This window comes from Orycteropus afer, unplaced genomic scaffold, assembly GCF_000298275.1.
Source record: "Orycteropus afer afer isolate SDZICR_OR568_19922 unplaced genomic scaffold, OryAfe1.0 scaffold00007, whole genome shotgun sequence".
Lineage (NCBI taxonomy): Eukaryota > Metazoa > Chordata > Mammalia > Tubulidentata > Orycteropodidae > Orycteropus > Orycteropus afer.
In genome coordinates this window covers 11,051,530-11,059,504 of record NW_006921594.1, presented here as the reverse complement: position 1 = coordinate 11,059,504, position 7,975 = coordinate 11,051,530, and the positions used below count along the sequence as shown (strand labels likewise).

Sequence of the window (7,975 nt, the reverse complement as noted above, 5' to 3'; positions counted from 1 at the left end):
ACCCTAACCCTTCCATCTCTTCCCTAGATCACTATAAACGAATCTGCCTTCCTTTACTCTTGCCCACCTCCACACTCTCTCTGGGATAACACACCTAAAATGCCAATGACATTTTCCAGCTTAAACCCCGCTCACTCTCATCTACCTCGCCCCACCCCCTGCCACCGTACAGAGACACACACACTCACACACACAGTAACTAGCAACACCTATTAGACAGTATGGAAGGGTATACAGGCACCTGTGTAATCTGGCTCCAAATCAATTTTGCCAGCAGTTCAACGATCTTTAACGACCAATCCAACACTCAAACGAACCATCCTTATGGTCCAACAATCCTGAACCACTTGCCATGTCCACATGCAAGTTTCACACCTCCATCTCACTACCTCTGCCTTCACTGCCCTCCTCACCCCTTCTTGCTCTTTACGTGGCCAATTGCTCTACATCTTTCTAGGGAGCCTGCTTTTACACATACATTCCTTCTGCCCCAGGCTGCATCAGATGCCTTTCCCATTTCTTCAGCACCCTCAACACACTTCCATCATATTGGAATTGATCATATCTACTTAGGTGTCTGTCTCTTGAATCAGACAACATAGTCCTTGAAGGCAAGGCCTTATACTATTGGCGTCCCGAGAGGCTAGCAAAGTTTATTGAACTGAACTGAAAATGGATGATGCTATAAAGGGCAGCAAATTGGAGGGGTGAGAGTATTTTGGAGGATTATAAACAATTGGGAATGGTAGAAAATGTTTTTCTTACTCAAGCAAATAGCACTTCATGGTTTACAAAGTGTTTTCACGTTATATTATTAGATTCTAACAACATTATAGAAGGCAGGGTAAGGCAGGCATTAAGGGTGACAGAGACCCTTCATACATAGGAAATACATAAGAAATGTCCTTGCAGTGAGAGTAAAAAGGGTATTTATTATTTGTTGTATGTGTGTGAGAGAGAGAGAGGGGGAGAGAGAGAGAGAGAGAGAGAAATCAAATAAGTCTTCATAGGTCCAAACGGCAAGTTTAAATAAATTCCAGTTAGGTCAATATAGTCTGTTAATTTCCTTCTGAAAAAGAAGGAAAAAATTCTCCTGAAAAAGAAAACCTCAATCATTTATAGACATTTTCAATAACCTATTCCCCTATTCACTGCATTCCAAGAAGCAGATTCTGGAAGACAGAACCACCGATTTAGACTTCTTAAGACACAGAGAGAACTTATTTCTTCTCACCTTTATAAGGTCCACTGGGCCAACAGCCTCCTGAATGTTTCCCTGACTTTCAAAGTCGTCCTTTGCTCAGGATAATGCTGACACCTGAGAGCAGCTTTGGTCACAGTCTTCAGCAAACAGGTGCACGGTACTTAGGAAGAATGTCACAAAGATTCCTGAAAAGGAAAACAGAAGAGAGAACAGTAGGAATTGTTTCAGCTTGGTTAACTCTATTAAGCTGAGATTTCCTTCTATTATTCTAGTGCAATTAATAAGAGGGAAGCTAATACATGTCAAATTCCATAATTAACTTTAACCAACCATTACTGTACTTAAGGACATCAATATTTAAGAAACTTCAAGCAACTTAATGGAAACAGGTAATGAAAAAAGGTAACATAATGCCAATTACATTTTAGTATAGAACTCTGAACGACCCTGAAATAGCAGAGAACAACTGTGCACACAAATTAAAAAGGAAAAAAAGGCACTTGATCTTACTCTGTTCTAATACTTCATGGGAATACACTGTGCTTTGCAATCACATCAACACACAGGCACGGCTGTGAAGAATCTAATACAGACTGAAGAGAACAAACAATGAAGAACTAAGTATTTGATCAAGGATGACATTGTCAAGAGGAACTCAGCATCAAAATTACATTTAAAGGTGGCTTTGAAGTCAGTGAGAAAAGAAGGCATTGAGAAAAAAGTTGTTCAACCAACACATCATTGTAAGAAAAAAAGCATGAGGTTAAGATAGGATTAAATGGAATGAAACCTTAATTAAATAGAAGCAAACTAACAGAAGTGCTTGAAAGGTGTGTTTCTTTAATACCTTGCTTTTATGAAAAAAGGTAAAATCACAGAAAGGATTGTTCAGAAAAACGTCTTCTAAACCAGAACCTGAGGTGAGTCCACAGTGAGGAGAGCAGAAGCTGGGAGTTCTGGACCTGCCTCTACCACTAAGAGTATGACCTCGGACTTGCTAAACGCTTCTCAGCCCTGTCTGAACATTAAAACCACTAGGTGAGCTTTTAAAAAGTATCAATGGCTGCGCCCCATCCCGGGGCAAATAACATCAGGTTGTCAGGAGGAAGGGAGCCCAACATCAGTATTTGTTCAAAAGAGAGAAAGTCAGAGATGTTCTTCAAAGACTCTTCTAGCTCTAACATTCTGTCTTCTCTACACTTTTGCACCTGATAACTCAAGTTTGTTTTAAAATGAATACAATTAAAATTTATAGCATTCAAAAAATTTTTAAAACCTGTACAATTCAATAGTCCTGAAGTTTTGGAATGAAGGAGCTAAGATTCTGAGAGGTGCAATGACTTTACGAAATTTCAAAGCCAGTAAATGGCAGTAGAGGAGCTCTGGCAGAGTAGTGCCTAAAGCATTTGACTGCTAACCAGAAGGAAGGCTGGAGGTTCAAACCCACCAGCCACTCCTCGGAAGGAAAATTGGGCAATCTACTTCTTTAGTGATACTGCCTCAGAAACCCAAGAAGGGGTCGCTATGAGTCAGAACCGACTTGACAGCAGTGAGTTTGGTTTTTGGTTTAATAGCAGTAGCAGGACAGAGTCATTTCTGAGTTGACTTGACTCATTGGGACCCCCATTGGGTTTCCAAGGCTGTAAATCTTAATAGAAGTAGATTGCCACATCCTGTGGAGAAGTTGGGTTTGAACCACCAATCTTCCGGTTAGCAGATGAATGTCTTACCCACTATGTCACCCAAGCTCCTTGAGGAAGATAAAGCCAGATCATAAGCTGGAGTCAGGAGCAAGTCTAGTTCAGGCTGGGTAGGAAATGATGGGAAACATGAAGTCACACAGTTGACTAGGGCTCCCTGGGCAGAGGAGAGCATCACCTCAGGCTCTGCACTCTTTAAGGAATAATAAAGATAATCATAATCCTAATAGCTAAATTACTGAGCACTTTGTATGAGCTCAACACTGTGTTAAGAAATGCTTACCCAGGTACTATTGTTGTTGTTGTTGTTGTGTGCCGTCGAGTCAGACCCAATTCATAGCGACCCCTCCTTGGGTTTCCGAGGCAGTATCACTACGGAAGTAGATTGCCCCATCTTCCTTCCGAGGAGTGGCTGGTGGGTTTGAACCGCCAGCCTTCTGGTTAGCAGTCAAGTGCCTTAGGCACTACGCTACCAGAGCTCCTCCAGGTACTATTATCATACCCAATTTATAAATGAAGGAACTGAGGCCAAGAGAGATTTTTCTTTCCCAAAAAATGACGGATCTAGAATTGTTACAGCTCCTCTCTCTCTCCTGACCATTCACTGCCTCTAGGGAATGCAACTACCAAGCAGGCTGAGGTAAAACTACTTGCTCGCTATTGGCTACATCGTTTTTGTCACAATGCATTCTTCCGCTGGAAAATGGAAGTATCCTAGAGTTTCCCTAGTGCCTTAGAAGTTCTCAGAGTAAATAACTAACTTCAGTTGTTTGAGGGGAGCATTAAACATTTTATGGAATGATTTTTATTTTCTCCTCACACAACACAAACAATGCCAAATCAGTAATTTGAAAAGTAAGCCACACACTCACTATCATTGACGTCTAAGATTAAAAGTCCAAGTGAACTCTCTGGAATGCCATTTACAATTTACTTGGGAAGTTTTTTAACCACACATCCAATCACCTTAGGGAACTATCCTTGTTACAGTTTGCTGCTCCATTACATTTACATTATGTAAATCATTTCCCTCCTCTGAATAGCACTGTTATTGACTATAATAAAATCTAATTTACAAATATTTCTCATACAAAATATTTTTTATTTAAAAGAGGCTAATATAAAAGCCTTACTGTTTCTGACACCTTAGGCATATCCTAATTATAACTGTGACAGAATGATTGCCATGGCTCATTTTAAAAATAATGTGAAAAGATGCTTTTCATTAAACACTTCTGAGAAGAAATAAAAGAATGATATTTAAAAAATAAAAACACAGTTTTGAGAGTTGGAAGGGGCCTGGAAGGTCATTAAACCCAACCATCCATCTGCCTATGGCCCACTCCATTTTTAAGGTGTTTAATATGGAGAAGGACCCTTGGTGGCACAGTGGTTAAAAAGCTAGGCTGCTAACTGAAAGATCAGCAATTTGAGCCCACCAGACAACTTGGCTACACAGTAGAAAGATGTGGCAATCTATTTCCACAAGAATTTACTGTCTCAAAACCCTATGGGGCAGTTCTACTCTTTCCTACAGGGGTCACTATGAGTCAGAATCGATTTGAAGGCAATGGTTTTGGTTTTTTTGGTTTTGGTGGATATGGAAATGAATTTTTCTTCCTGTAGTTTTCACTCATTGGTTCTGATCCTCCCTGGCCATTGTAGCCATGCCCATGCTCACTAGCTTAAACTTCCCCAGTCACATCACCCTGTTCAGAAAAACAGGGATAAACTACTATTTTAAGAGAGACAGTCACTGCTTGGCCTGGTGGTAAGCACTAACTCAAGGGTGTCCTACAGAGGTTAGTGGATGACTCATGAGATAGCTTTGTGCAAAGGTGCCTGCTGAAGAGAAAACCAAAACTAAACCAAACTCACTACTGTCAAGTCGTTTCCAACTCATAGCAACCCCTGCTTGGGTTTCCGAGGCGATATCTCTATGGAAGTAGATTGCCCAATCTTCCTTCCCAGGAAAAGATGGTGGAAAGCAAAGTCATCAAACCAGCTCTCTCTGAGATTTGAATTAGATAACTGGGAGTCAGAGAAGAACCTACTGAATATGCAAAGATTAGTAGAAAGGCCCGGAATGGAACTGTGAGAGGAGTCAGTTCCTATGGTTGCCTCAAGAACCCTGACAGCTTTCCCACTTTCCAGTCCCAACAGGGAAACTGGGCAGTAAATTTCTCTTCCTTTGGTACCCTGATTGAGTTCCAAGGTGCCTAACAGACTGAGATTAACCGGTAAACTAGTTGCTGTTAAATCGATTCCAACTCGTGGTGGCCCATGTATATCAGATTAGAACAGTGCTCCACGGGGTTTTCATGGTTGAGTTATGGAAGTAGGTGACCAGACCTTCCTCCTGAGGTGCCTCTGGGTGGACTTGAACCTCCAAACTTTCGGTTAGCAGCCATGTTTGGTAAAACATTTGCACCACCAAGGAACTAAGATTATAACACCTCATTTCCCAGTCTGTTCTTACAGCTGTATACCACCCTGATAATTAATATTATATTTCCCTCATCTTTTCTTTTTTTTTCCCAGAATCAAGGGAAGGTTTTCTTTTTATCCCATTAATATATTTCACCTTTTTAGATTGAGGCCAATTATAACAACCTGCCAAAAATTTTTGGCTTCCCTATTCTGTCCTTGTTATGCCTTCCTCGGTCATGTCATCCACAAACTAGATGAGTGTGCCATTTAAACTGACATTCAAGCTACGGATAGCAACACCGAACTGGACACTACTTCAGAGTAAAAAGGAAAACAGAGTGGAAACCAAAATGCTGATAAGGAAAAATGAATTCATTTTAGTGCTGAGGTCATTACTAAATAATAATCACCAATTCTCCACATGATTTCAAATCTTGATGATATAAATAGTTACATAAACTAACATGATCGAGCAATTTGTTTGCCAGATAAAGGTTTTAACATTTACTGGGTAGAGATTGCAAAACCCAGTAGATTCTGGTTTCGGCATCATTAGAGAAAATTAGGTCATAGTGGAGATAATTGGCAGCATGAACTTTGTAGTTAATTACCTGTGCAGCAGACCAAGAAGTTATGCTTGAGAAACATATTGCAAAAACAGAGCCAATTTACTTCCCTGAGGCAATCATGAAAATTAGCAGATTCTGCCATCTTAGGTCATCTGTTCTAGCCCTGCCAAAGTGAAATTGTTCTCCAAAGAAGATGTCAACTGCTTTCTCTCATTTAGCTTTCAGTAAACCCCATAGGATCTTTCCTTACAGTAAAAGCCCCATCCTGAAGGGTTTTTTAAGTTCTCATGTCTGTTTTATTAGTTTTCCCGACTCCACAATTAACTGCCAGGCTTTTAAATCATCTCTTCTCAGTCTCAGTGTCTGCCCAGAGCAGCACAACCCATCCTCACTGTTCTAACTGTGCTTCCAGTCTACCCTGAGCCAATCTGATAGAAGTTAACACTGGAAAGCTTCTGAGGGAGATCCTGATGGGCTCATCTGTAAAGAACTGGTCATATGCAGTTATGAGTGGATTTCACACCATCTTTGTTGACCACGGATGCATTGGTGGTTCAGCGGTAGAATTCTTGCCTTCCATGAAGGGGACCTGGGTTCAATTCCCAGTCAATGCACCTAAAGCACAGCTAGCACCTGTGTGTCAATGGAGCTTGCATGTTTCTATGATGCTAAACATGTTTTTGTGGAAGCGTCCAGACTGAGTTGAGGCAGACGAGGAAGAAAAGCCTGGCCATCTAGTTCCAAAAACTCAGCCAATGAAAACCTTCATTGGTCGCAAAGGACTGATAGCACACTGAACTGGACACTATTTGCTCTGGTGCATGGGCTTGTCATGAGTCAGAGGCTGACTCGATGTGGGATTACCCAAAGAGTAAGGTAAGCACAGGCTTACTTATGCTTACTTACTGATCTTTAGTGAAATTTCCCATTGTTTTTTTTACCACATCAACTTCTAGGTGTGGCTGGCATCTGTCTCTCTCCCAACTCCACAGCACCCGTCTGCACAATTAAAGCCTCTTTTCAAATTCCAATCCCTGATAGGGACGGAGTACCCAGTAAGCAAGGTAAGCACAGGCTTACTTGTGCTTACTCATCTGTAGTGAACAATTTCACAAATGGGTTGAAATTGTTGTGAAAAATATGTGAAACTGTTCACTACAGATGAGTGAGTAAGCACAAGTAAGCCTGTGCTTTCCTTACTTATTGGCATTCTACCCCTGAGCCAACTCCACAATAGCTAACAACAACAACATCATGGTAAACACACAGAGGCCTTCTTGGCTTGCTTCCTTTTTGTCAGATGTGTTGAATTGTTAAACGGTTCATTCAACAAGCATTGCTGAAGGCCCACTAGGGCCAAGGGGTTAATCTCAGAGCCATCAAAATGCAAAGATGACTAAAATTCATCACCTTCCAATCAAGGACAGAGATGAGAAACAATAATGCTCCCCAATGTTCAATTTACTTTCCACAGAGGTAATCTCCTTTCATGATGAATGATTCAGGTTTTTCTAGCTATTTTACAGACTAAAAAAAAAAAAAATTAAGTAAGGGTAGATGTCTTCTCAATGATTCATCACAGCTAATAAGTGGCACCACCATGACTCAAACCCAAATTTCATGATTCTCTGTCCACGTCAATCTACCCACTCATAGGTTTAGCCATTGACAATGCAGATAAAATGACTACATAGCTAATACATATTGAGGGCTTAGTCATTGCCAAGTACTTTTGTTATAGATTGGTAAATATCTGCTCCTCATAATTACTCTAAGGCGAGTAGTTTTATCATCCCTATTCAACATAAGGGAAAACCGAGGCATAGAAATGGATGTAATGGCCCATGATTGTAAGGCTACTAAGTGGCATAAAGTGATAAACACCATGAGAGCAGTGCTACCCGGAAGAAATGTGAGGAAGTCATCAGATCTGTTGCTAGGAGGAACGCTAAGCAAGTTTTGGAATGTTTTCTGGCATTTCCAGAACAAGTGAGACTTTTCTTCTCTTGTGAATCCTGTGAGAAGACACTGGCATCAAAAATGAGAAAACGATGGCAATTCCAAATGTTTTC

The 7,975-nt window shown here is 40.8% G+C and overlaps 1 non-coding gene across 1 annotated transcript; it reads left to right on the top strand.

Moving 5' to 3' along the window:
* Positions 1–6,446: 6,446 nt before the first annotated feature.
* Positions 6,447–6,517, top strand: TRNAG-UCC. Its single transcript has one exon. It is a non-coding gene; the product is annotated as a tRNA-Gly (tRNA).
* Positions 6,518–7,975: the final 1,458 nt, after the last annotated feature.